Source organism: Diabrotica undecimpunctata, chromosome 4 (genome assembly GCF_040954645.1).
Source record: "Diabrotica undecimpunctata isolate CICGRU chromosome 4, icDiaUnde3, whole genome shotgun sequence".
Classification (NCBI taxonomy): Eukaryota; Metazoa; Arthropoda; class Insecta; order Coleoptera; family Chrysomelidae; genus Diabrotica; species Diabrotica undecimpunctata.
In genome coordinates this window covers 17,447,350-17,475,221 of record NC_092806.1, presented here as the reverse complement: position 1 = coordinate 17,475,221, position 27,872 = coordinate 17,447,350, and the positions used below count along the sequence as shown (strand labels likewise).

At 34.2% G+C, this 27,872-nt stretch overlaps 1 protein-coding gene across 5 annotated transcripts in view; it reads left to right on the top strand.

Annotated features, from left to right (window-relative positions):
- LOC140438153 (ceramide synthase 5-like) overlaps positions 1-27,872 on the top strand; it is a 143,625-nt gene that overhangs the window by 44,974 nt on the left and 70,779 nt on the right. Inside the window, exon 1 of one of the 5 annotated variants that reach the window (XM_072527865.1) lies at positions 8,128-8,154. The exons of 2 other annotated variants lie outside the window; for them this stretch is intronic. The gene's annotated coding sequence lies outside the window, so the exon portion shown is untranslated. Of the gene's footprint in view, positions 1-8,127; positions 8,155-8,179; positions 8,313-8,670; positions 8,777-27,872 lie in introns of those variants that run through there. 2 more of the 5 variants (XM_072527864.1, XM_072527862.1) reach the window with 2 other exon arrangements.

The window sequence follows — 27,872 nt, the reverse complement described above, 5'->3', positions numbered from 1 at the left end:
TTAGTGTGACTTCAAAGTGTAAACTAGTTGCTACAGTGTTTTGGATGTTGTTGTTTTTTTGGTAAAGTTATAAATTCAGACCTCAACCAATCCTCAGGGATTTCACCAATTGAGTACACAGGACTGAAAAGGTTAACCAACATTTTAATATTTTCTTCGTTAGTTATTTTTAACATACCTTTTTTTTCGTCTTAAGAGGGGGGGGTCTGGAATCTTCAAAAGTCATTTCAGTCCAGGACGCTGCCTGACTAACTTTAGTGCACGATTCGTTCTTCGTACTCCCGGCGATAGTTCCCGAGGACTTTAAATGCCCTCTCGTCACCGAGTCTACGCCGAATGCCTACCTGCTAAACCAGACCCTCCTCTGTCATCCAGCGATACGGAAGCGGAATGGCCGCTGTAAGGCCGGCATCACTTCCGAAACACTAACTTTATTCATTCATTCTCCATTCATACGCATCCACACTCTATTCATCAGCAAGGAGGCTCCCTGTCTCGTTCCAGGTAGCGCGTAGAAGACACTCATCGCTCCTAGTTCGGCATCATTCCCAGATGAGCATTTCCTCCTTCCCCACAGTTTGACTTACGCATTCTAACTCATACAGTGTGATCCACTTTTCTAGCTTCACCTTTCAGCATCATTCACTCTTACCTTTAGCGTTGGTCCAGCTGTCTTTCTTCCTCTTCCTTTTTCTTGATCACTGCACGGATATAGCTGTGTATGTTAGTCCAACCTATTTTATTTTCAATCATTTCTCTCACTGTAACAAAATTCCCACTTGTCTCTTTCTCCATTCTGTTCCTTTCCACTATCCATCTGCTGCAATCTAACATCGTATGTGTCACAGTGTCCTAGTACCCACAGTATAGGCATTCATCTGTATTAGCTTTTCCGATCCTATAGAGATAGGCCCTAAAACACCCGTGTCCTGTGAGCACCTGCGTCAGGAAATAATCCAGTGGCCTGTGGCCACAGTCCACCCAATTTCTTATGTTCGGGATCAGCATTTTCGTCCACTGTGCCACATTTTTCATGTTATTCCATTCTTCTTGCCATCTTTCAACTGACCTTTTCCTTTCCTGTCTTCTCTCGGCCACAGTAAGGTTTAGGCCTCTTCTCTCATAAAGCTCTTTTCTTTCCACCGCCAAAACATGCAACGGAACACATCCAGTGATGGTCCATAAGGCTGCCACAGACACAGTCCTATAGGCGCATGCCACTCGCAACAGACTTGTTCTGTCCACTCGTGTCATGAGACTCCTATAGGCCGTTATCTACCGCCTCGCTCCAAACTGGTGCCGCGTAGAGGACGATCGACTGTACAACACCGTGTAAGACCCTCCTCCTTTCGGATTTGGATCCTCCAATGTTCGGCATCACTCTCCCCAACGCAACCGCACTATTTGTAGCTTTCCGGACCACTTCCCGCACGTGCTCCCCCCATTTTCCATTTTGGTGCAATGTCACTCCTACTTTACTTGTTTCTTAGGTGTTAGACATGCTCCCGCACATTTTAATTTAATATTTTGCCTGTTCCTTGTCCCCTTCAGAATGATGGCTTCGGTTTTCTCTGTCGCAAGTTTCAGTCCGTGCTGCGTCATCCATTTCTTTACGACGTCGCCTGCGTTTCGAACCCGGTATTTGAGATCTAGCTCATCCCGGGTCACTACCAGTACAGCGAGGTCATCCGCGAATGCGACGGGGGTTGTACCCTCTCCGTATTCACAGTGCATAACTCCGTCATATGCCAGATTCCATAGCGTCGGGCCCAAGACAGATTCCTGGGGTACCCCGGCCGTCACGTTCACGATCGTGCCCTTTTCCACCATAATCCTTCTCTCAGACAGATACTCCGCCACCACATTCATCAGGTAACCAGGACATTCTCTCTCCTCCATTGCCTTCATTACCTCGTTCCACTGCAACGTATTGACTGCATTCTTCACATCAAACAACAGCAGGGCCGCCCAGCGATGTTCATCCCCTCTGTTGCGCAATGCTTCGAGTACACTCATGATTGCATCAATCGTGCTTTTCCCTTTATAAAAACCAAATTGCCTCCGAGATAAACCACCTGACCTCTCAATCATGTCCTCTATGCGTACTCGCAGCATCCTTTTATACAGCTTACTGATGCATGTAAGTTTTAACATACCTGCTAGGATGTTGTCAAGCAGCTTTCCTTTTCTTCGTCAACGTTATTGCAGGCAGTACTTCTACCTTTAGTATTTTTGGTCCTTTATCTTCACTTTATGTCTGTTGTTCTTCTAGTCTGACATCATTGAATAGTTTATTTATGTAGATATACTAAGTTACCCGAACTTCTGTTTTATCATTATTCTCCATGTCGAGCCCACAGTTTTAAGAGGATTTTTATTATGATAGAGAACGGGCTATTTTTCTACCTTTTTTTAAACATATTGAATGTTTCGTGTCTGTATTCTAACTCTTCCATTTTAATGCATTTATCCTCCATCCACTTTAACAAAGACAAAACCATTATTGGAAGCAACGAATCGTCTACTCTAAACACCATTCCTAGACAAGGTCATATACATGTGTCACGTATAGGTATTCCTAAAATTCTTGATTGAGGTACCCGATATTACTTTAAACTGCATGGAATGGCATATAACTGGCAAATACTCTACGTATAAGGTATATTTCCCTTTCGATAAAATTGACGAAGTCTACAGACCTAATATTTGGCCCAATCAAGCTGCAGTTAGGAGATTTAACTTCAAAAGAAATTTTCTGCACATAAAAAAGATGGAAGGAGAAACCTAGAAACTGCTATAAATTTTTATTAAAATAAATAAGCATAAATAAGTAAGCATGTTTTATGTAAATTTGCAGTGTATTTAAAATAAAGTCGATATGATCAATACTTTTCAGCGGATCAAAATGTCTATGACATCTTATGTTTTTCGGAGCACTGATAAACTCAAGAAAATCTACAATTAATTAGCATATTTGCTAAGTTTATATAATTCCTTTATAAAAGGTAAAATAATAGAAAACTTTATCGCGCTATATCACAGAACGTATTCGGAATAACTATTCCATCATCAGTGCTATCTGGATCTTATGTATTCTTCCCTTAATCTAAATAAATATACTGTAGAGCAAAGTTCAGAATTTTGTGCAATTTATCTACCTTTAATAAAAACCAATATTTTAACTATATAAAGATCAGGTAAGGATGTTTTTGATTTGTTTTTAGTGAATTTTGAGAATGTTATATTGTCCTTGCTTGGTAAAGCAGAAAAACTGATCATACTTGGTGATTTTAAAATAAATTTTAAAATTTAATCTGACTCTTTTTTTTTGATATTCAAAATCTATTAAGTTCTTCTGGTCTAAAAGTAACTATAAACGATTATACTAGAATCACATCTCAGTCCAGTAGTTACATCGACAACATTATGACAAATTTTTCTGAAAATATCTACAGAGTGGACGTATTTCAACCTTGTTTTTCTGACCATCGATCTCAATTTATATTTATGGATTCTGAGCATAAAGTTGTTGACACTATTCAAACATTTCAACAGTTTATTACTACTTCCGGTTTACAGAAGCTTAAACGTGCAATAGCTGGTACAAAGATAGACTTTTCCTATGATACCCATAATGATCATGATAACATAAAAACTTAATATTAAAGAGGTTTCCGCTAAAAAAAAGTGCGACAAACTGCTGAAAAAACACCTGTGTAATTAAGGTCTTACAGATCTAATATTTCTCTTATTAAACACATTACAGATGCCACTAGGGATGCCGATATGTTCAAACTATATAAACAACAAAAATTTTAATATAATCGGCCATTACAAAATGCTAAAAAATTAGTTTACTGTGATTTTATTATTAATTCCAATAATAAACCTAGAGACTGCTGGAAAATAGTAAATTTCGTAAGACACAATACAAGATCCAGTTCGGTACAACCTGATTTACCTTTAGACGATATAAATCAATTTTTTATTACAATTGCAGAGAATATAATGACATCCTTTCCCACGAATAATACCGATGTCCTCTGCTGTTAGAGAAATTATGCTTCTCCATGCAATGTTTTTTTCGCTCCATTGTGGAAGAAGAGATATCTAAAATAATTAAGGCTCTTAATAATTCCAGTTGAGGATATAACTGTGGGACAAATCACTACTTTCTTTTAGCTAATCTTTTGTACCCCTTTAAACAATACTACAAACAGAACACCGAAAGTGAGAGAAACAATACTATACCGTACAAAACGGAGAGATATAAATTGCACCTTTTATTCCAACCAAGTATTAAACATCTTTTTTAATCTAGATTAGAAAATAAACTAAATGAGATGGAATGAAATATGGATGTAGAACAAAAATACAACTTCAAACCGGTAATAAAAAAAATTGCTTATAAATTATTAGGAACAGAGAACAACGACAAAAAACACCACGAACCACCATGGATTACAGAAAACGTAAAAGAAATGACACAAGAAAAAAACAAAATATATAACAAATGGCTAACAAATAAAACATCTAACAATAGAGTAACATATCAAAGGAAAAACGGAGAAGTACGCAATCAAATAAAAGAAGCAAAAAACAATTGCTGGGAACAAAAATGTGTCCAAGTTAAAAATTTAATAGGTGGTTCTAAGACTACGAAAGCATGGGGAACTATCACTAATATAAAGAAAATTACCAATACCTCCTTAAGCAACTTAATTCCTGTAGAAAAGTGGGAAAATCATTATAAAAATTTACTCCAAGAGTCCAGATCGGAATATATGGGAGAGGAATACAGTATGGAAAAACAAACAAATAGTAACATTAATACTACTAACAACGAGGTCCGTACTGCGTTAATTTAAATAAAAAACGGGCGATCTCCAGGACCTAGCAATATAACTGTCAAGTTACTTAAAGCAGGTGGTCTACCCCTAATAGAACGAATAAACGAATAACTTTTCTAATGAATCAATGCTGCCAACAAGTTAAAGTACCATCTGAATGGATATCCGCTCACCAAGTGTCCATCTTTAACAAGGGTAATCGAAAATATCCTAACTGCTACAGAGGATTAAATGTCCTACCTACTTGCGGGAGATTGTTTGGAAAGATAATAAATGGAAAAATACAAGATGATGTAGAACATCTACATTTTTTACGCCTGGTAGATCTTGCACTGAAAACTTGTTTATACTCCAACAATTAATAGAAAAAGAATAGCGGGTGGTACCGAAGTACATCTAGCCTTTATTGACCTAGAAAAGGCGTATGATACAGTTCCAAGACTTAAATTGTGGCAACTTTTACAACAACTCGGCATTAGTCCATACCTTTTAGAAATAATCACAGAAGTATACAGGGATAACACTACTTACCTAAAAATTGGAAATAGACTATCAGAGCCAATAAAAGTAACTAAAGCACTAAGACAAAGATGCAGTATGTCACCCTTACTGTTTAATTTATATATTGAGGCAGCCCTCCAAAATTGAAAAAACCACTGCCAGGGAATGGGAATCTCCATAGGAAATGACGAACTGTTCTCCCTGAACTTTGCGGATGACCAAGTCATCCCAGCTCAAGATTCTTATGATCTAGAATTTATGATAAAGCGTCTATACAGAAAATATGTAAAATGGGGGTTACAAGTTAGCATAAAAAAAACAGAATATTTAGTTATCAATTCAGATGCAAGGTTTGAAGTGTTGATAGACGAGGACGTGGAAATCAAACAAGTGGAAAAATTTAAATATTTAGGTGCACTCATTTCCAAGAACGGCTTGAAAAAAACTGAAATTAAACATCGAATTAATCAAGGACGTAAAATTGTAGAATGTCTGAACTCCTTATAGTGGGATCGCAACATTTTCAAAAGGAACAAAAAAAGAATGGGGCAAACCATGATTGAATCAGTTCTTTGTTATGGCTCTGAAGTATGGACAAATAATGCAGACCTGAAGAGAAGATTGTTTTTAGTTGAAATTAATTATTTGAGAAGAAGTGCTAGACGTCAAGGCTAGAAAGGAAGACCAACGAATCTATAAGAAATATCATGGATGCTACAGAAACGGTCATCGATAGAATAGAAAGAAGAGGTCTAAAATGGTTTGGACACCTATTGACAATGCCTGACGAACATGGGCCCCAAAAACTTACAGATAGTACCTTACTTCATGGAATGAAGGAATTAAAAGAGCGATGGAATCGAGAGATTTGAAGGAGGAGCATGCCTTAGACCGGGAGGATTGGTGGAGGAGAACGGGAATACCATTTTTGTCTCCAAAATATATTGTATTTACAAGTTGGATCCTGTAATATATATATATATATATATATATATATATATATATATATATATATATATATATATATATATATTAATTGTAGTAGTAATAATAATGTAGGAATAATTCCAATTGTAGAGACGTTCACGAAATTAATAGCCAGATTAAAAGAAACTTACTAAATAATTTTAACACCTTTCACTTATCTTAATAATTTAATTCTATCAACTGGAGTATTTTCGGAAGTACTAAAATACTCAAAAGTACTACCTATCTATAAAAAAGGCGATTTCTCAAAAAATGACAATTACAGACCCATAAGTATTGTTTCTGCTTTTGAAAAAGTGATTCAAAAGGTTATGAAATTATTAAATTAAATTAAATTCCTATTTTATGTCCAATTATGTCCAGATATATACAAAGTACTAAAACATACTAAGCAAATGCAATAAAACAGAAAGACATGATTATGTAACACAAAAGACAACAGAGAAATCAGAAAACGAAAAACACAAGGAAGGATAACAATAGTTTGTTTAAACGGAATATTGTATGGTTTTTATATTGGAAAAAGTCGGAAATTAACATTTATTAAACGTTTGTTAAGTTTTTGTAAGTAGAAGACGATAGAAATGGATATATTTAGACGATCCCTGAGAATATATAGAAGAGACTGAATTGAAAATGATGACGACAGGCAGCATGCAGAAAGAATTAAAATAGACTACAAAAACTGACCATGTTGAATAACCCAGTAAGTGAATACCACCACACTTCAGAAAGAGAGAAAGACCTAAAAAAATCTAAGAATACATTGAAGGAGGTAATGACTAAAGCAATGGGTAACCGAGAAGCTTAAATATTTATGGTCACACCTGACAGAGCTTCCATTCTCCAGGCTCATTGTGCCTGGCAACTTGTTGATTATTCGTAGCTTCCATTTGGATCATGCTTACCTGGCAGAATTAGTGATCATAACCGAGCAGCAAGATCCTCTCCATCACGACAAGTATTTATAGCCCTCCGTGGGCTCTCGTGTAATTTCTTATTAAATAGTGTCTACATTTGAGTTTTTTTACGGAAGAGACTTTTTTCCATAAAAACACATAATAATTGTTTATTGTCAAGTATAAGACTATAAAAACTTATGTTACACTCAAGGTAGTAGTTTATTATTTCGTCAATAAGACTTATTGCTAATGTACGAGTAAATGTACACAAAAAATTACTAATAGTCTATTTTCTAAGGTACGTTTCCTAAGATAATTTTCACAGCTTACAGTATTATTATGGTTGTCATTATTGTTATTATGCTCTTTGTAATATCTGTTTACGTGTTATTAAAAGAAATATTTCTGTCTATGTCAGAAATTTAAAACGACTTGCAAATCATACTTATTTATCATTTTCTTCCAATCATTTTCTGCAAAATTATATATAATTACATTTGATTTGATAGATACTATACCAATTTTCTAGTTTTAAGTTAAACTGAAACTATTATTTCATGATAAACAATATTTCGATGATTACTTACCCGTAATAATAAAAGTGTTGGAGCATCAAATAATATAAAATTTATATTCTTGTTCTACATTTGGTATACAATTTTAGCTTATCTAAAATGCATTACAGATAATACTCGTATAATGCTTTCTGTCTTTTACTGCTTGTTTGCTCTCAGAAAAGTATGATTATGTTCGTTCTTTCTAAAAACATTTACACATTTTTTATATTTCCTTATATTTCTTATTTTTGATACGCCAATGGTTAAGAAAAATGATCGATATGAATTACCAGTAAATGGTTGTTTCTACAATAATTTATTAATAATGGTTTATTTACCATAAAATAGTTGTTTTAGGTAAGTACATACATATCGGATTTGGAATGCAGATAGAATCTGCCATTAGAAAGTTTGATTGTGATCTGTTTTTAAGTTACTTTATTTTTACTTTACATAGTTTGTTAAATTTTGTGAAATACAACGTGTTAAAAATCACAAATTTTGAATTTTAAACCGTAAGTGATGGGAATATTTGAAATTAATAATTAAATGTAGATTCAAGTTGTAGGATTTTTAATATATTTTGAAAATAGATATAATTTTCTTTAATGTTAAAGAAAAGTTAAAAAAATAATTATTTGAGAAACAAATCCACAACTAAGTGTTTAATATAATGAACGTGAAATTATTCAACGGAACTATCAAGCATATTTATTTCATTTATTTGTTTATCCAAAAATCATGTTGATTCGGAAAATTCCATGCGCTCTGCATAACCAATCTATCTGTTGTTCATGCTTAATCAACTTTTTCACATTAGCACCTGATAAGCTGCTATTTCAAAACTACACGCTTCCTCCAAATATAATTTTCGCAGACGCCGCCATGTATACGACGGAGGATCTTTTCTATATTCCCTGTTGATATAGTTCAAATTTTTCTCATCAATGTTTTGTAGATTTGGTATTAACATTTTCTGGTGAGTATACAAAATTTCATATTTTTCCAAATATCGTTGTAGGCTTCTGTGTATTATTATTTAAGTAATTTTATATAGGTTCACTGCTGAACATAGGCCTCTCGCGTGATTTTCCGCTTAGTCCGTTTTTGCCTCATCTAAACCCAATTTGTAGTCACTCTTTTTATGTCTTCTGTCCATCTCGTTGGGGGGTCGACCTCTATTTCTGTTAGCTTGTATTCGGGGCTCCATTTCAAAATTCTTTTTTCCACCGGTCATCAACTGATCTTGCCACATGACCTGCCCAGTTCCACTTTAGTTTTGTTATCCTTTTAATAACGTCTGCTGCTCCTGATCTTCTGCGTATAGTAGCATTGGGTATTCTATCACGTAGAAAAATACCTAACATTATTCTCTCCATTGCTCTTTCCTCAACTTGTGGTTTACTCACTGTTGTTCTTGTGAGTGTTAAGGTCTCTGCGCTGTATGTCATCACCGGCAAAATACACTGATTAAATACTTTTCTTTTCAGACACATTGGAATCTTAGACCTAAAAATATCCTTCATATTTCGAAATAGAGTTCGAAAACTGTAATTGATTTTTATCTCGTTATTCATTCAATATTGTTCATTACATATAATCAAGAATATTTCTTCGGCATTCTTGTTCGTTTCATCCACAATCAACTTAAAAAAAGTCTCATTTGCAATTAGAAAGAAGTAATCTAGTTCAGTACTGTTTTCTGATCTTTCCACTTATAGTTTTCTAGCCCTAGAAAATTAAAATTTTTTCGAGTATTTGAATTTGCAATTGAGTCCACGCTTGTATTTATATTTTCATATATACCAACTTCTTTATTGTTCAATTGATATTGTTCTGAAGCTATTTTCTTGTATCATCTTAAATTTAATACTGTTCTATTGAAAATAGGCCATAATTGAAGGTTAAAATAAGTTTATTGACATTTCAATTTCCACTTTGGAAATTGTTATCAAAATACAAACGTTAATTAATGTTAAAATTACATAAAACCAAGACAAAACCAAAAAAATTTAAAGAAATTAAAGGAAATGGCATGATAAATGACTTTGAATAGCTGAAATATTTATTATAAATTAATACAAAGGCTTAAAAAAACTGGTTCATATTTCTATTTGTTTTTGTGACTCTTTATATCTATTCATATCGTGTCGATAAACAGGAAAACAGGGAAACCTGTCTGTTTTACTGGTATAATTGTTGAAAGTAAACTAATCATTTATGAACCTCGTCTGCAGGTGGATGTTTTCCACCTGCAGTTTCCACCAAGTTGTCTCGTTGTAAATCTGAAACGTGTTTAGAATAGCTTAATTTTTCAATACTCTTCCAGTTTAAATCATTATGCTTTTCTACCAATTTTCTAACATCAACTGCTGTTTCTTGTTTTACTTGTAAAGTAAATATTTGCCTTTTAAAGCACGTGGTCTAAGAGATTTATTTATTAAGAGCGGTTTCAACATCCTATCTCCTGATGTATTGCTACAAAGTATGTAATAATGGTTCTCGATCTTTACTTGATGTTTACTTACAGTTTTTTCATCTTTTGTGATGTAAGTACGGTTAGGCTTTTTTTTCCAATACGGTCCCGTTTATCAGCATTAAATACTTAATCTGTCGCCAAAGTGGCCAATTCGTGACACAGATTGTTACTTTAGCCGGCCAATCACAAAGCTCATTATTAACTGCTTTGTCATTGTCATCCCGATGAAAGATTGCTGCGAATTCTCAAACACAAAGTGTATAAAAGAGCAGCATATCTTTCGATCGGGATCTAAGTAGTCGTCCTACACTACTAGCCCCGCTAGACCTTGTTGGCTTAATGCCACTACCACTACTACTTTGAGTTTTATTATTAATCAAGTTACCCATTTTCGTCGAAGACGTCGAACAAAAGAAGACTTCTTAGAAAATTTATAGAAGCACGAGAACCGGCGTGTTGACTAAAGCAAGAAACCCATTGCCATGATGAGCTCGTCGGAAGAAGAGGTTATAATAGTAAGTGCAATTTGTGCTGAGATTGAAAAAAAATAAAATTTGAAAATTACGACGGAAACATCGGTTTTGGGTGCACGAAATATTTAAAAAAGGAAGGGAATATGGCGAGTTTCATCATCATGTCCTGGATTTGTTAAAAGACGATGCAAAATTTTTTAAATATTTTCGAATGTCTCAAACCAAATTTTATGAGTTGTTTAACATGCTACCGTTTTCGAAGAAATAAACTGAACTTTGTTTATTAGTCTCATTTATTAACTTTATTTATTATAAAATATTCTAACACTTAGTTTATTTAAAGTCTTTATTTAATTCTAATCTATTTATATAAATATCCGTTAGCCTTGAATCTCTCGAAGCCCATAGATGTTGACCTGTGTTGACTCTCGAATTGTCTCGAATACCCAGACTGGTTTTATAGTGGCTCGCAGCTGTGTTGACCTTTCCCAGACAGGTTTCTAGTGGGTCGGAGAAAATACTAGAATAGAAGTGAGAATAAACAACATGTTTACAGGTTTTTAATATGACTCATATTTTATCGTAACAATACTCCATTTAGAAAACCTGTCACCTGGGAGGAGCGCCTTTCACTGACGCTGAAACCCATTGTTGACGCTGAAACCCAAGTTTAGTGAACAAATAAAAAACTTTTTTAATATTTATTGTGTGTACGAAACATAAACTTAAAAAACAATATTTATTTACGCCTAAGTCTTTTACACAAAATGTTTACAATATATCGTCACAAGGCTCGTCCATGTTATGGATAATCCACTCTCAATTAAAAGTTCTTTCATATTTCAAAACAACACGCGCTTTCAATTAGAAAATCAAGATATGTCTGCTTACTGTCAACAAGTATGACGCACTGGTCGTTAGACCTCAACGGATTTTATTCTCCTCTGAGAATTCCGGCCGTTCCGTTTGCATGCTGGACTGAACCGAACCGAGCCGACCGCTCATAATGGGTTAGGTTGCATTTAAATCTATATAAATGAATTTGGTCTGTCTTGTGCCATGTCGGGCTGTGCCGAGCCGCGCGGTAATAATAGGTTTCTTGCTTAAGAACGTTTCCTGTCAGCAAACCACGGCCATTGAAAATAGAAAATACAGTGGTCTTTAGAATTATTTTAAATCGTGTCGAACTGACAAAGCGTTCTTTAGGGCCAGTGACGGTAAAGAGCGATTAAAAGCCCCAAGTGGGCTTGGAATTACTTTTCCGATCAGTGGCCGAGCTGCGATAACGATTCGTCGGCAGAAACCTTGTGCAAATAGTAACTGTCCTTACAGGATCGAAAATACTGTTTACGAAAGGTAGTGACGCGAAGCGAAGGGCAGTAGCAGAATCAACATTGTCGGTATTCTTGTGCCTCTCGAGGAGAGTGAACGTGGCCACACAACGAGGTGAGAAGTGTCGGCTTCTCTGTGAAATTCGAGGTATACACTGTGCCCAGAATACTAACCATATATTTAAAGTCACTATAAGAAAGCCATTCTAAGAAAAGTCGAACTGTTAAAGTATTCTGATTGCCGGTATCCCCTCGGCGACCACCGAGGCCCGACAAAACTTCTCACAATAGTCCCCCCCTTCAATAATTTTCGCTTTCTCCTGTGGAATTATTTTTGCTGCTTTATCTGCTCTAACACTCTTTCCTATGATCTTGATATTATGAAATGCATTTCTTTTTATAAACGCGATTAGTTATCCTTTGCTGGCTGAACATTTTTTACCAGTTTGGGAAGAGGAAGTTGGTGGCTCTGACTGTTTCATTAACTCATAAAACTGAGGAGCTTTGTCTTGAATTAAATAACCACTTCTTCAGAAATTCTTCTTTGAATTAGTTCCTCAATCCAAATTGTAGTGGCTATTTCTGTTTTTAGGCGCTTTTATGCGCTTAATTTTGTACCAGAAATTATAGATTTTCTTATAATAGCAACTTCATTCTTCTTAATTGCTCTTTTACAGTTGATTCACCTAAATTAAAATGTTTTCCAATTGCCGTAGATCCTTCTCCTTTTCCTAGGCGATCTAAAATTGTAATTCTCGTTTCCAACGAAATTGATTCTCTTTGTTATTGTTTTCTTGGTTTTTTTTCTCCATTGGACCAAATAAAACTTAAAAAAAAAGTAATAAAAAAATAGACTTACGATATTGAGAGGGCAAAACACCTTCTAATGAAAAATAAAACTTTACGACACTACGAATAAAACTTATTATAAAATGAAGCACCACTAAGAGAAAAATAATTTTAAAACAATAACAGGTTATACCTTTCAATGCGAAACAAATTGCAAAGGCTCACTTTACTGACATCTGGATGTAAATAGTTAAATTTAATTATAATAGTTAATAATAGAAATTTTTGGATGAAATACAAACCTTACAACTTTAAAATTGCATTAAAATGATCCGCATAACAAGACTAAATACAGGCCTTACTGTATTTAGTTTTGAAAAAGATGTTTCCATTATAAAAAAAAATTGGTATTAATAATAATACGTTGCAATACATTTTTTAGAAAGATAGTTTAGTTTATGATTTCGTAGAGTCCTGTTGTTCTAAAATTATCTTCGGCTAACTTACAACAGATTATTTTGCACCATATAATTATTGTTTAAGTCCTAACTCGTATTGTGCCTTAATGAGATTAATTCTTATGGGAAACTTAAAGGGGCCAATATTCATTGGGCAAGCAATAAATTTCCTAGTTAAAACCTCATTTTAAATTGCTTATTCACTTGTTATAGATTTCTTATACTATTGTCACTGTGGCTTAAATGCAAATAGTAATCACATTTTATTGTCATAGTGGCGTATCTGAGTATTTCTCTGAATTTATTTAGTTGTAAAAACAACATTTTATATTAATTTTAGTTTATTTTTCGTTTCCCCAAATGTTGAATTGTATCTTATGCGACAGACTGTACCTTTTGCCTGCAGGTTATTTTGTGCCATAAATTTCTTAGACGGCCTCCTAGGTAAAACTGACGCCAACCATTCGCCTCTTAGATAAGATAAAAATTCAAGCCAAAACTATGCAGATGTGATTAGTGTCTTAAGGTGTGCGGTACTCGCCGGTACCTATCTCTTTGCCTCCAAAATGCAGTGAAAAAGGTGCATTTAGTTTTCTCTATAGTCGCGCGCCCATAAAACGCTTTATTAGCCGTAGAGGCCTCCCTCAAACAATATTCAGTGACAACGCCACGAACTTTCTTGGTGCTCGCAACCAGTTGTTTGAACTCTATAAGTTTTTCAAGGAAAGCTCTCGTTCTATCAAAGAATTTTTGGCCTCATCTCATATTCGCTGGAAAACTATAGTTCCTCGAGCCCCTCACCATGGTGGTATTTGGGAAAGTGCTATAAAGAGCACAAAGCATCATATGCGTAGACTCCTGGGCAATGTTAAGCTTACGTTCGAAGAATTCACCACAGTTCTCGTTCAAATTGAAGCTGTGCTCAACTCCCGGCCTCTTTGCTTCCTTTCAAGTGACCCCTCCGATTTTACGTATCTTACTCCTGGACACTTCTTGATTGGACAATCTCTTACGTCATTCCCTGAAAAAGATGTGATCCACATTCCAGAAAACAGATTGAATTTATGGCAACATTTGTCCAAACTCCAACAAGTGTTTTGGAAAAAATGGTCTATCGACTATTTGAATAGACTTCAAAATCGCCCTAAATGGTTTCTTCCTCATAAAAACCTAGAACCTAACGATCTCGTCTTGCTGATTGAAAACAACACTCCTCCTCTTCATTGGGTACTAGCAAGAGTGATTGAGGTATTTCCCGGAAAAGATGGGAGAGTAAGAATTGCCTCGATCAAAACTAAAGATGGAGTCTTCAAGCGTTCTATTTAATTTAAGTTAGTATAAGATGATAATTGTAATGTATTTTTTCTTCATGCTCTCGTGGCATAATATGATCGGTTTATTTGTGTTAAAGCCAGCGCTTCAACGGGGGCGAGTATGTTGTAAAAACAATATTTTATATTAATTTTAGTTTATTTTTCGTTTCCACAAATGTTGAATTGTATCTTATGCGACAGACTGTACCTTTTGCCTGTAGGGTATTTTGTGCCATACATTTCTTAGAAGGCCTCCTAGGTAAAACTGACGCCGACCATTCGCCTCTTAGATAAGATGAAAATTCAAGCCAAAACTATGCAGATGTGATTAGTGTCTCAAGGTGTGCGGTACTCTCCGGTACCTATCTCTTTGCCTCCAAAATGCAGTGAACTCCCGAACAATTGTTGGAGATCAGTCAAAAGTTCCAACATAGTCAATAACCTGGTTATTCGTTACGAATGCTTCCACCAGCAAAACTTTTCATAACTTCCATGCAAATGATAATGAACTCTAGTGTGAAATAAACGGTAATAAACGATAAAAAATGAATTATAAAATCTTTGGAGCGCTCTGATTAAATATGTATCTTTTGCATTTATGCCGGTTTGATTTCACAGCGACAAAATAATAACATTTCAACGTTTCATTTCCGCACTTTCAAAAATCGATTTATTGCTATGAAAACCGCATCTGTTCTGTCAAAAGTAATTTAATTGAAAAGTAATTGCAATATTTAGTACAGTATATAAAATTATTGCCTTTTAAAGTAATAGCTTAAAACCAATCTGCATATTTCCATGGTAATGATATTTTTAACCTAAAATATACATAATACATTTTTAATATTTAATTGAATTTTAAATTACAGGCTTTATAATTCCATTGTTTTATGGAAATAGTTTAGTACAATGTTACATAAAAGTAGCCAATGCATACAGAATAATATATTTTGCATATATTTAGCTCATATTTTCTTATGTATAGCTGAAATTTTTATTGCGTCACATTAGCATGTATAGACACAAAAAATGGAAGCTAATTACGCCAACGATGTAATGTACTATGGATGGAATATGCTGGTATTTTTACATGTAGCTAACCAACGATGGAACTAATGTTACATTACTAGCTACAATGTTCGACGTGAATTTGACTGGCGATTAATGTTAATATACACTCACATGCAAAAAAAAACGCAACGGAGAAAATTTTGGTGAAATTCATTTCACCAAAATTCATTTTGGTAAATACATTTACGTCGAAAGAAATAATTAAGAAAGCTAGAATAAAGAACACAGAAATATATATGGCTTTTCTGGATATTGAGAAAGCATTTGACAGAGTATCCCAGGAAGCAGTTTGGAAAAGTCTGCAAAATAGAAATATTGACCATCAATTAACAGGTGCTATCAAAAGTCTGTATCAAAATAACAAGAGTTATGTACGTAAGGATAACTTGGAATCACGAGATGTTTGCAATAAACGAGGGTCTAAGACAAGAAGGTGTTATGAGCCCCACACTGTTCATATTGATTATTGACGACATAATTAAGGAAACAAAAGCAAGTATACACAAAGTACATACCGGATATAGTACACTACGACCGGTTGGTATAGCTGAGTGTGCATTCGCAGAGGATCTCATGTTATGCTCTTCCAACGAAAGGGACCTGCAGAAAAATATAGATAGCTGGAATAATGAGCTGGCAATTAGAAACATGAAGATTAATGTTAAGAAAATCAAGGTGATGCCAATAGCGAAAACTAACCGAAATGTTAACATAGAAATTAACCAACAACTCATAGAACAAGTAGATGCATTTAAATACCTAGGGGTTACAATAGACAGAGAAAGTACCATGCAGAATGAAATAACAGAAAAAATAAGTAGTGCTACATAAGTGTACCATAATCTTATTAGAGCATTCATAGGTAAACCGGAAATCAGCAGAAGAACCAAAATGACAGTTTATAAGACAGTATTCCGTCCAATTTTAATATATGGAAGCGAGAGCTGGGTTTTAACAAAGCAATTAAAAAGCAAGATACAAGCCATTGATATGAAATATCTAAGACAAGTCAAAGGAATAACACGACGAGACAAAATAAGAAACGAAGATGTTAGAGAAGAACTGGGCACAGAATCTGTACTACATGCTATTTGAAACACAACAAATAAAATGGTTTGGTCATCTGTGCCGAATGAGTGACAACCGACCCGTTAAGCAAGTTTGGAAGGATAAAGTGAAAAAGTTTAAAACCAGAGGCAGACCACGGAAAACCTGGGATGATGAAGTAGGGCAGATTTTGAAAAGTAGGGGAATGGAATGGTCAGAAGCTCAAAATAAGCCAAAAAAACAAGAAAGAATGGACACAATTCGTGCACAGAATAGAATAAAAAAAATCTGTATTTTCATTGGATTTGAGATGTAATGTATATCTGTAACCTGTATTTGTATTTACCTCACACCTTAGAGTAGAGAGGTGTTCGATTATATATATATATATATATATATATATATATATATATATATATATATATATATATATATATATATATATATATATAAGTGCACTCGTAAGTGAATGGGATGTTTTCGGTCAATTTAGAGATAAAAAAGACAAGTGTTGTGCTACTTTATCTATTTATTGAAGACGTTTCGCCCACTGTTCAATGAGCATGATCAGTTCATCTAAAAGAATGTTATTAGCGATACATCTAATATGAAAAACAATTAAGTAAATGATCTTACCTTTAAAAGATCTGTAGCATTAAAATGTTATTATTGTGAAAAAACATCAAAAATTAATCTACTAAATACATCAGCAAAAACACAGAAACACAGAACGCCGGAAGATTCCCAGTTTAAGTAATTTTATATTAATTTTTTTTATAATTTGACTTTTGAAAACATTGATTGATTATAAAATCTATCAAAAATGTAATTGTCAATTTTGAAATGTTATATTAACAACGGCACGGCTAGGGTTCTTGACTGTTATGATCATATCATGCAAAATGAAGTATTAGAAAGCTCGAATGTCAGAACTGACAATCAGCTGGTGAGATTGAAGGAAAAGTTTTGTGGATGACAACATAAATGTTATGATATAATAAAAGAAGTTGAAGAAAAAACCAATAATTAAAAGTAGGATACGGAAGAATCAATTTTACAGTATTAGTGCATGGTAAATTTGGCTTAAGTTGCTGATATCAGTTCTCTTATTTAATGCATTAGGTTGTTTCAAAATATGACACATCTCCATAAACTGTCTCTTATTAAGGTTACGTTCTCTACAGAGAATTCTAACATCATCAAAATTCACAGTATGTTTGGTGTTGATTGCATGTTCTGCAAGGGCACAAGTATGTTTAGAAAGTTTAATGTCACTACGATGTGAAGTAAGGCGTCCTTTAAGGGAACGGCCAGTATGACCAATATAACATGCATCACATTCAGAACAGGGTATGTAATAGACTACATTCACTTGTTCCAAAAACAAAAGATGTGTTTTAATTTTAGAAAATAAGTTCCTGACAGTCTTAGCATTATTGATAGCAATCTTAACCGGGATATTGTTCTGTTTGTACAATTTAATAAGCTTTTCAGTAACTTATGGGAAATAGGGTAATGAAGAGTAATGGGTGGTGGAAGTTGCAATGTTAGGAGAAAGTAGAGTACTGTTGTTCATAATATTATTAGAAATCATTCTTAGTTGATCACCATCAGGTAAATAATCAATAGAAGAATCAAAACTTGTTGAAAAAAGGTATTTATTTATGAAAGATGTAGGGTAAGAATTGTCAGATAGTATACTTCTGAGTAACAAAAGAGAATCCCTTTTGTTATCAGGATGTGTTAACCTATGTAGCCTACAGCTAAGTGCTTTTATAAGATTTATTTTGTATTTGAACGGATGGCAAGAATAATAATTAAGAAACCTATTACTAGCCATAGGTTTCCTGTACCAACTTGTAGTTAGTGTATTGTCACTATTTCTAAAGACACACATGTCTAAGAAAGAAATACTATTGTTAGAAGGATCCTCAAGTTCATAAGTAAAATGTAAGTGAGGATCAAAACCATTAAAAATCGATAAGGTAGACTCTAATTTGTCAGGGGGTAAGGCTAACAAAGGTCATCAACATACCGTTTAACAAAAGGGATATGGAAATCTATAAGATCCAAACATTCAGATATCAAGTCATCAAGGACAAAGTTAACAAGGATGGGAGATATGGATGAACCCATTGGTGTACCAAAAATTTGTAAGTAATATTTATCATTGAAAACCAAAAAATTAGTGTCAAACACAAATTGCAAAAGCTCTGCAAACACGTCCCAGGAAACGGGGAAGTTTGGTTGGATAGTGTTCCAATGATTCCTTAAAGAAGTGAGAACACTAGAAAAAGGAAGGTTAGTGAAAAGTGGTACTACATCAAAGCTCACCAAAATGTAATTAAGTGATAGTTTGAAATTGTTAATAAATGCACTAAATTGAAAAGAATCAAAAATATTATAAGAATTGTGATAATCATAGGATTTAGATAGAATATCAGTTAGAAATTTAGCAATGTGTATATTTGGTGAATAATTGATAGAAGAAACAATAGGTCTCATACTAAGAGTTGGTTTATGTATTGTAGGTAAACAGTAAAATCTCGGTGAATAACCATCATAGTTATTCAGAGATTTAGCTATGGTTTGGTTTATGACCTTAATATTCTTCAAATGCGTAATAAACTTGTTTATTCTATTAGTAAACTTAGAGCAAGGGTTAGAGGGAAGAAGTTGATAATAACGTCTTCAATAAATAGATAAAGTAGCACAACTCTTGTCTTTTTTATCTCCAAATTGACCGAAAACATCCCATTCACTTACGAGTATAATGAACTAAATCCGCTTAATTTAAATATGATCGTTAATTATTTAAACTATTTAAATAAAGGGTAATAAACCCTTACCGTTCTTTTAAATTTATATAATAATACATTCCATGCCTATTTAATTAATAATTATTTCATGTAATTTTTTATATAGACTCGTATTTAATTAATAGTTTTAGTTTTAGCTTAATTGGTACCAACGCATATTCAACCTAATTATTGAGGCCATTATTTTGTATATGAATTTGCTTTTGCGTTTTGCCATAAAATAATCTGACTATTAATTAGAACAGTGTACATATTGCAATAGTAGTATGTAACTTAAATATATAATTGTATACATGCAAGTATAATAATATGTATATATACTGTTATGAAAGTTTCATATTATTAGGCATATATTTAGTTCTGTAAGAATTACTCCATATAGAAAAATTCCGTTGACGAAAAAGAAAAAGAATTAAAAATCTGGTATGTTGGACTAGACGTCATTGAAGTGTGCTGAAATGTCGTGTTGTCATGTTAAAAGCCAACGTTTGCAGCGGACAGGGTACCTGAAGAAGAATAAAAATCATTTACAAATACTCAATCTAAAGAATCGTGGTACGAAATTGATACTGTAGAAATACGGGCGTTAATTGGTATATTATTGTTGACAGGAGGATTTTAATTTAAATCCAAAGAAGATAAATATTGGTTATGGAATCAAAAAGTCAGTTACGAGTCGTCATAGAACTAGTCTCTCTGATAGTGTCTGATATTCGCAGATTTTGGGTTTGGAACAGTTGGAACTAATCATTATTAAAGCAACGACAATTATTAAAGTCCAGATGAGACAACGAGAAATAAGGATCACTTTAGCATATGTGAGACTAAGAGATCCTCTAAGCAACGGCGACCTGGATGCGTTCCTGAATATTGAACAACCGTGTTCATATTATTAGGAGACTTAAACGCCAGATCCCCTAACTGGAGTGATCGAGCTGCAAACAAACGAACGAACACTAAATATTAATCTAGTGAACAAAGAAGTCACCATGGCAATTGGGTCCATCGAACTAACTCATTTTGCAGAAGCAGACGCTTTACAATCACATTAGTAGTAGCTAATAACCTACGACTACAGACAGAAATTCAAACCTTAAACGAAGGGTCATAAGATCACAACTTTATACTCCTATAAATAGGCATATGAGAAGAAGACAACCACAACGAAAATATAGAAAACCTTTTCTTCTTTTTCTTAGAGTGCCTCTCCATTATGTACGTTGGCGCTCATTCTGGCTATGATGACTTTGTTGGTTGCTATATGGAATAGCTGTGTTGAGGTCCTTATATACCATGCTCTCAGGTTAACAAGCCAGGATATTCTTCTTCGTCTGCCTTGATTTCTTCAAGACTTCATTATATGTCCCAAGTACTACAGCTTACGGCCCTTCACAATGTTGACCAAATCCGCGGTTGTGTTCATCCTCCGTACTACTTCTTCATTAGTCACTTTGTCTGTCCATGGTATTTTCAGGATCCTTTTGTATAACCATAACTCAAAAGCCTGAAGTTTTGCTAGTTTTCGTCTTCAATGTCCACGTTTCTACTCCGTACAGAAGCACTGAGTGCACTTAATATTTAGGGAGCCTTATTTTTGTTTCTAGGGTGAGGTTATGACCCTTGAACACAGAGCTTATAGTCAAAAATGCACTTTTTGCCTTTCCAATGCGACATTTAATCTCTTGGGTATTGTCCCACGACTCATTGATTATAGTTACCAAGTAGTTGTACTATGAGACACGTTCAATTCCCATTCGGTTCACATACATATTTGTTCCAGCTGTTTTCTTTGCTGATGATCATTAGCTTGGTTTTCCTGGTGTTCATATCCAGTCCATATTTTCTACTTGTTTCCATTAAGATTTTGACCTGATCTGAATATTCTATATCTATTCGGAGTACCGCCGACTAATTCCAATACATGTTAGCTATTATTTTTAGGTCTGTTCCGTAAATTCCTGTCCTCTTCAGGACAGGATGTCTTTTAAAAACAGCTTCAGCAGATGGCTCAGGCTTATGTTCTTATAGTCTTCACAAACTTTTGCTTTTGGGCAATGGAACGAACTCTGACTTGAACCACTCTACTGGCATTTTTCCTGCCTTGTATATTTTATTAAATATTTTTTAAATATAGAATAAAGAATAAAATATAGAAAACAAAGAGGGACAATTTTAAAAATTAGTAAGCATAGGAATTGGGATCATCCACCATAGACAATGCACAGGAATTGGAAAAAAAAGTCTTTGAAAGAAGTTTGAAAATATCATAAAATAAGCTTTAAAAAACAGCACTACTGAAGAATGGGAAAAATTTAGACACATCCAACAGGAACTAAGAGAAATGATAAAAAAAGCCAACATAAAACGAGAAGAACAAGAAACAGGGAACACAACAATACAGTAAACAGACTAAATCGACAAGACAAACAGGCACAACTAGAACATAGTATCCAAAAGTGGGACAATGATGTGAAATAAATGGAAGAACGAAGCCAAGAAAGTTTCAAAAAACAATAACAAGGATGGAAAATCCATTTCTCCACTACACAGAGAAAACGAAATTATTTTTTTCGTAGAAGAAAAACCTGAGGCTATGAGGAGGTTTGAGGTTTCTCTTTAGACAATGTACACTGAGTGTATCAGCAAGAAGAAAATATAGACTTTATCGAAGAAGTTATAAAATATAACAAGAAACGCCCGAAGATCAAAATAAAATAATCACCCCCACATCACCTAAAGAAATAAGTAAGCTGATTAGGAAAAGCTCACGAAGGAAAGGACCTAGTCCAGATAAAATATCAAACAGTCCTCTGAAGTATCTTTCAGGGATAGTACTATTAAATTTAATATAAAAAATGCAATATTAAGATACAGGCACTTCCCAAGCCGAAAAAAGGAAGCCTACGTAATCATGATACCATGCCTGGAAAAAATAATTACAAGCAATACTAGGAATAATCCCTGAAGTACAACATGACTTAAGAGCTCAACACTTCAGCAAGCTACAAGTAATCAGACTAACAGATTACAAAACAGATGGATTTAACTATAATCGATACACTGAAGCAGCTTTCTTGGATGTAATCTAAGCCTTCGACAGAGTGTCTTATAAGGGATTAACGCGCAACACTTAAACAAATCAACAATTGAGCCAAATAAAATAGCCAATAGAATAATTGAAAATTCCCGAGCTCCATCTGAGAAAACTCATACATCTACCGTAAAAAGAGCTCTTAAACAACTTAAAGCAAATACTCCCGCAACATCAGAATACTCACGTGCCTTCTCATTGGATGAAATAAACGAAGCGCTTAATCAAACTAAAACAGGAAAAGCAGCAGGCTTCGATGGAATGTATCCTGAGTTTATAGTCCACAGTGGTACAAAAACACGACAGTGGCTCAAAAAATTCTTTAGCGACATTGTGAATACAGCTGTGCTACCCCCAGAATTCAAAAGAACAAAAATTATCGCAATCCAGAAGCCTGGCAAAGACAACAAGCTGCCTGAAAGTTACCGGCCTATTGCCTTACTCAGTTGCTGTTATAAATTACTAGAACGACTTTTATATAACCGAATATGTGACACCATTGAGGATGCGATACCAATTGAACAAGCTGGATTTAGAAGAGGACGAAGTTGCTGTGACCAACTGCTGTCCTTAACCACATTTATTGAAGCTGGCTTTGAAAGATGCGAAAAATCTGCCATAACATTTATAGATCTCACGGCTGCGTATGACACTGTGTGGAGAGAGGGCCTTATTTATAAGCTGATGAAAAATCATACCTTGCTTCAAAACTTGTCAGCTGATAAACAATCTACTGACTAACAGACTGTTTCAGGTATATATGAATGATGCACAGAGTAACGTTAGAAAACTTAACAACGGCTTACCTCAAGGCTCAGTGCTAGCTCCTTTATTATTTAACCTTTATACAGCAGATATACCTGAAACAAAATCAAGAAAATTTGCTTATGCTGACGACCTGGCCATTGGCTTCCAAGATAATAGTAAAGAAGCAGGAGAACGAGCTCTAAACGAGGACTTAACTACACTAAGTAACTATTTTAAGAACTGGCGCTTACGTACTAACACAAGCAAAACTGAAACCTGTCTCTTTCACCTGTCGAATTAACTTGCGGGCGATACTCTCAAGGTAACTCTAAATGATACAGCTATCAAACATAACAACAACCCCAAATATCTAGGCGTCACACTTGATAGAACACTCACCTTCAAAAGTCATCTTACAAACATAGCCGGTAAACTAAGAACAAGAAATAACTTAATATCAAAACTTGCCGGAACAACTTGGGGTGCTTCTGCAGATACTCTTCGGACCTCTGCTCTAGCTTTGGTTTTTTCAGTGGCAGAATATTGTGCACCAGTATGGCTAAATAGTGCACATACAAGCAAAATCGATGTCCAACTTAACCAAACCATGAGAATAATCACTGGAACAATAAAACCAACGCCAGTGAGATGGCTGCCTACTCTGAGCAATATTGCTCCACCAGATCTACGCCGTACAGCAGCATTAGTGAGAGAGTACCAGAAAATTATAGCCAACGTACAATTACCAATACATCAAGATATCCCAGACATCTCAAAAGAGCACCAGCGACTGAGATCTAGAAATCCTCCAATACGATCTGCCCGAAAAATTGGTAATTCCTATGATATACATAGGCAATGGACAACAAGATGGATGCCAACAGTAAAATCGGACTATATTAAGATATCCACCCCAACTCAGGGTTTCATCGGATCAAATCTGCCCCGGCCCACTTGGGCAAGGCTTAATCGTATACGTACCGGATATGGTAAATGTGCTGATTCGCTGTTCAGGTGGGGTCGTGCAGAAAGTCCACAGTGCGATTGCGGAAAATCTAGACAGACCATAAGCCATTGTGTTTCAGACTGCTTGAATCGTGCCTACCGTGGAAACCTCCAGGACTTTTCGGAATGTTCCCCAGAAGCAATTGAATGGCTATGTAAATTGGACATTAATATTTAGTGTCATTCATTCTGTCATCTTTAGTGTTTAAATAATATATTTAATATATATGTAAATATTATTGTATTTGTATATCTATCGTACTGAGAAAGTCCATACGCTAAATAAATAAATAAGGGATTAACATTCAAAATGATAGAATATGGATACAGAGAAGCCATGACGAGTCTCATAACCTCGTAATTAGGAGACCAGAGGTTCAGGGTCAAGATAGAATAAGGTCTGTCTAAATACGGAACCCGGAAGCTGAAGTACCATAGGGGGCGGTTTTATCACTTCTTCTGCAGCATATATACAGCAAACATTCTATGAACACCTCAAACACTACTCAAACTTGACTTGGGAGCAAAACTGTCCCGCATTATTTGGTGTAGGTTATCATGAGGACTCCTTATAATTGAAACTTCTACATGACAAGCATTTTAACAAACGAAGTTTTCAAAGCGCATCAGCGTGCTATGCGGGAATAGAGCATTGGGACGGATGAATTAATTTCTGATTTACACGGATCAATCTCCCTAACCTTAATGAATTGTATACCGGAATGACATTTTGTGAGTGTGCAAATCTGACCAATATGGGATCATTTCTATTGCTTGCTTGCGCTGACTATTCTGATACGTCAGACAAGCTGGAAGGTTTTTTTACTTTTTCTGAAATTTCTTTTTCTGTTTATGGTAAAACATTAGTTTTGGTACCCTAAATTTATTTTTTTCTACATTGATGTGATCATAGTGAGTTGTTTTTTTACTTCTAGAATATTTTTTAATTATCGTAAGACATGCTAACACTGGAGCTCATATGGTTGCGACAATGTGGTATATCTTGTGGACGATCGCCCCTACCTATTTTCGCTTCGACCTTGATTAAAGTGTCTACTCCGATAAAATAGATAATAAGCTAGTAAAACTTTATACATTTGTAACATACAAGTTTTAAAACTTTTCATAGTATAACTCGATATCGTAAATATCGGAAAACTGTAGTATTTTTCGGTAAACTTATTCAAAATATGATATTGGTTAATCTAAATTTTTTTCCAAAAATCAGTGTTATATCAGCTTATTTACATGCTAATACGTATCCTATATTTAAAAAAAGTATATCTCCGTTATAAAAGTGATTGAGAAACAAAATAAGGAAAGAATTGCAAATTAGAAAATCTTATTACGCATAAATTTTCCCTCGACGGAAATTATTAGCGATAAGGGGTACGATAAAGGAATTTATTGTGAAAAATACACACAGCTTGAAGAAAAACTTTTTAAAAAGATACACAAAAGGTTCAATCAAAAGTTGTTTCATATAAAATTTCCAAAGGAAAAGTTTTCGCCGTGAAAATATAGGTTAGGTACGCTTAAGAAAAATGTTTGCCTGTCATTACCAGTTTTATTTCAAAATAACATGGTCATATGTTTTTCTTTATTTTTATCTGTTGCTGTTTTCTTTCGACGCTTAAAAGAAAGTAGAAATATCGTAGGAAGTTTTATGTTTACTGTATTTTATACAAACGGAACGCATTTATAGTTTTATTTAATTTTTAATTAACTGCCAATTTTTGTGGGATGAAAGCTTTGATTTAAGCAAAAGTTAATAGCAAATTCTCCTAATATTTAAAGCACTGACGAACATAAACAAAAATAGGGTTTTAACTAGAAATACATTTTACATTTATTTAGAGAAATATACAACTGAAGACATCAGTGCATGAAGGATATATGTAACATAAAAAATGAATTCAAAGTTTTTTAATTAGAACTTTTTTATTAATAAGCCTAGAGTGATACAATTTTGAAGAAACTTAGACCTTCAAGTACACTCTTTAATAATGATAATTTAACATTGATAATTTACAACTAAAGAAAAATATTTAATTATAAATGTACCTAAATCCTTTATTCCCTAAGTAACTTAGACAAACATTTTTAATTCAAAATGCATAAAGGATACAAGAAACAATAAAAAGATGTAAAACCAAACGTTATTCCTAATTCGTTCTTTTTTTTTATTTTTTGATTTATTTCATTTTGGATTTCTGCGCCTTCTTTATTTTCCCATAGACGAGTATAAAATATTCCTATAAGTTTCCTCTATAAAACAAAGTTGTTTGGTATAACTTCTAATACAAAACCTTCTGCTGAATTCGCGAATTTCTAATTATATTTACTTTTAAGAACGGCGTGTTTGGGTCTAAGTAGTTTTTGTAGTAATATTCACCGTAGCTATCCACACGTATCCATTTGATATCGTCTCTAAAATTTATTTTATCTCCACAGCAAATCTTTTTTCTATTTAAAAAGTCTAATTTATTTTCTATGTCTGCTATATTTTTGAACTGGTCGGTTATATTTATAATAACAAAACCTTTTTTACTTGATTCTCTTAAAACATCTCTATATTGATCTGCGGTATATATGGTCTCAACTTTTCGTAATTTCTTTTCAATTATTTCCAAAATCTCTATCAGAATCTAAAAAGAAATGCCCTACTTCTGGAAATTTATGGTCTACATTTTCACGTATCCCTTTAAAATTAAGTACTGATATAGGCATATTAGGATAAAATTTTTGTTCTGCCCTGCACACGAGTCAGACCATATGAGAAGATGGTTTATTTCTTTCTTTCTGCTTGTTAAAAGTTGAACAAATGTGTAGAAGCTACTGTCAACTTCAAGACTGTCCTTCGTTGCTACATCTTCGGTATAATTAAGAAAGTAGGCTTTATCACCCTCTGACGTTATTGTGTGGATTCTAAAATTATAGAACCACATCTGCCTCAAATAAAATGCCTTAAAAGAAGTAAGGCGTGGTAAAGGAATGGTCTGTTGTAGGTCCACGGTTAAATAGCACATTTCTTTATTATTATGTGCCCATAGTCTATAGACTTTTTGTTGCTCAAAAGCAAATTTAATTTTTTCTTTGTGGATCTCATCCCCTAAATTCGCATCGCACGTACTGCATGTATCACTTTTGGGCTGGCCAAAAGACAAATTAAAATTCTGATGAGAAAATGTGCGTATAAAAACTTTTTGAAACCAAAAACCGTTTGTTCATCTTAGTTTCTTGAAGATATTCTTGATACAATTTATGCAGTTTTGTTATATTTAACAAGGGAGACAAATACATTTTATTAGCATTTTTGTTTCGCGAATAGTGTGACTGTTCTGCAGGAAAATAAAGAATGTGTCCTTTTACAGCATCAACCACGTCTTTTACTATTTTATTTGGTCTAGAATTATGATGCCCCGTTTTATCTGGTGAAGGAGCTGTAGTCC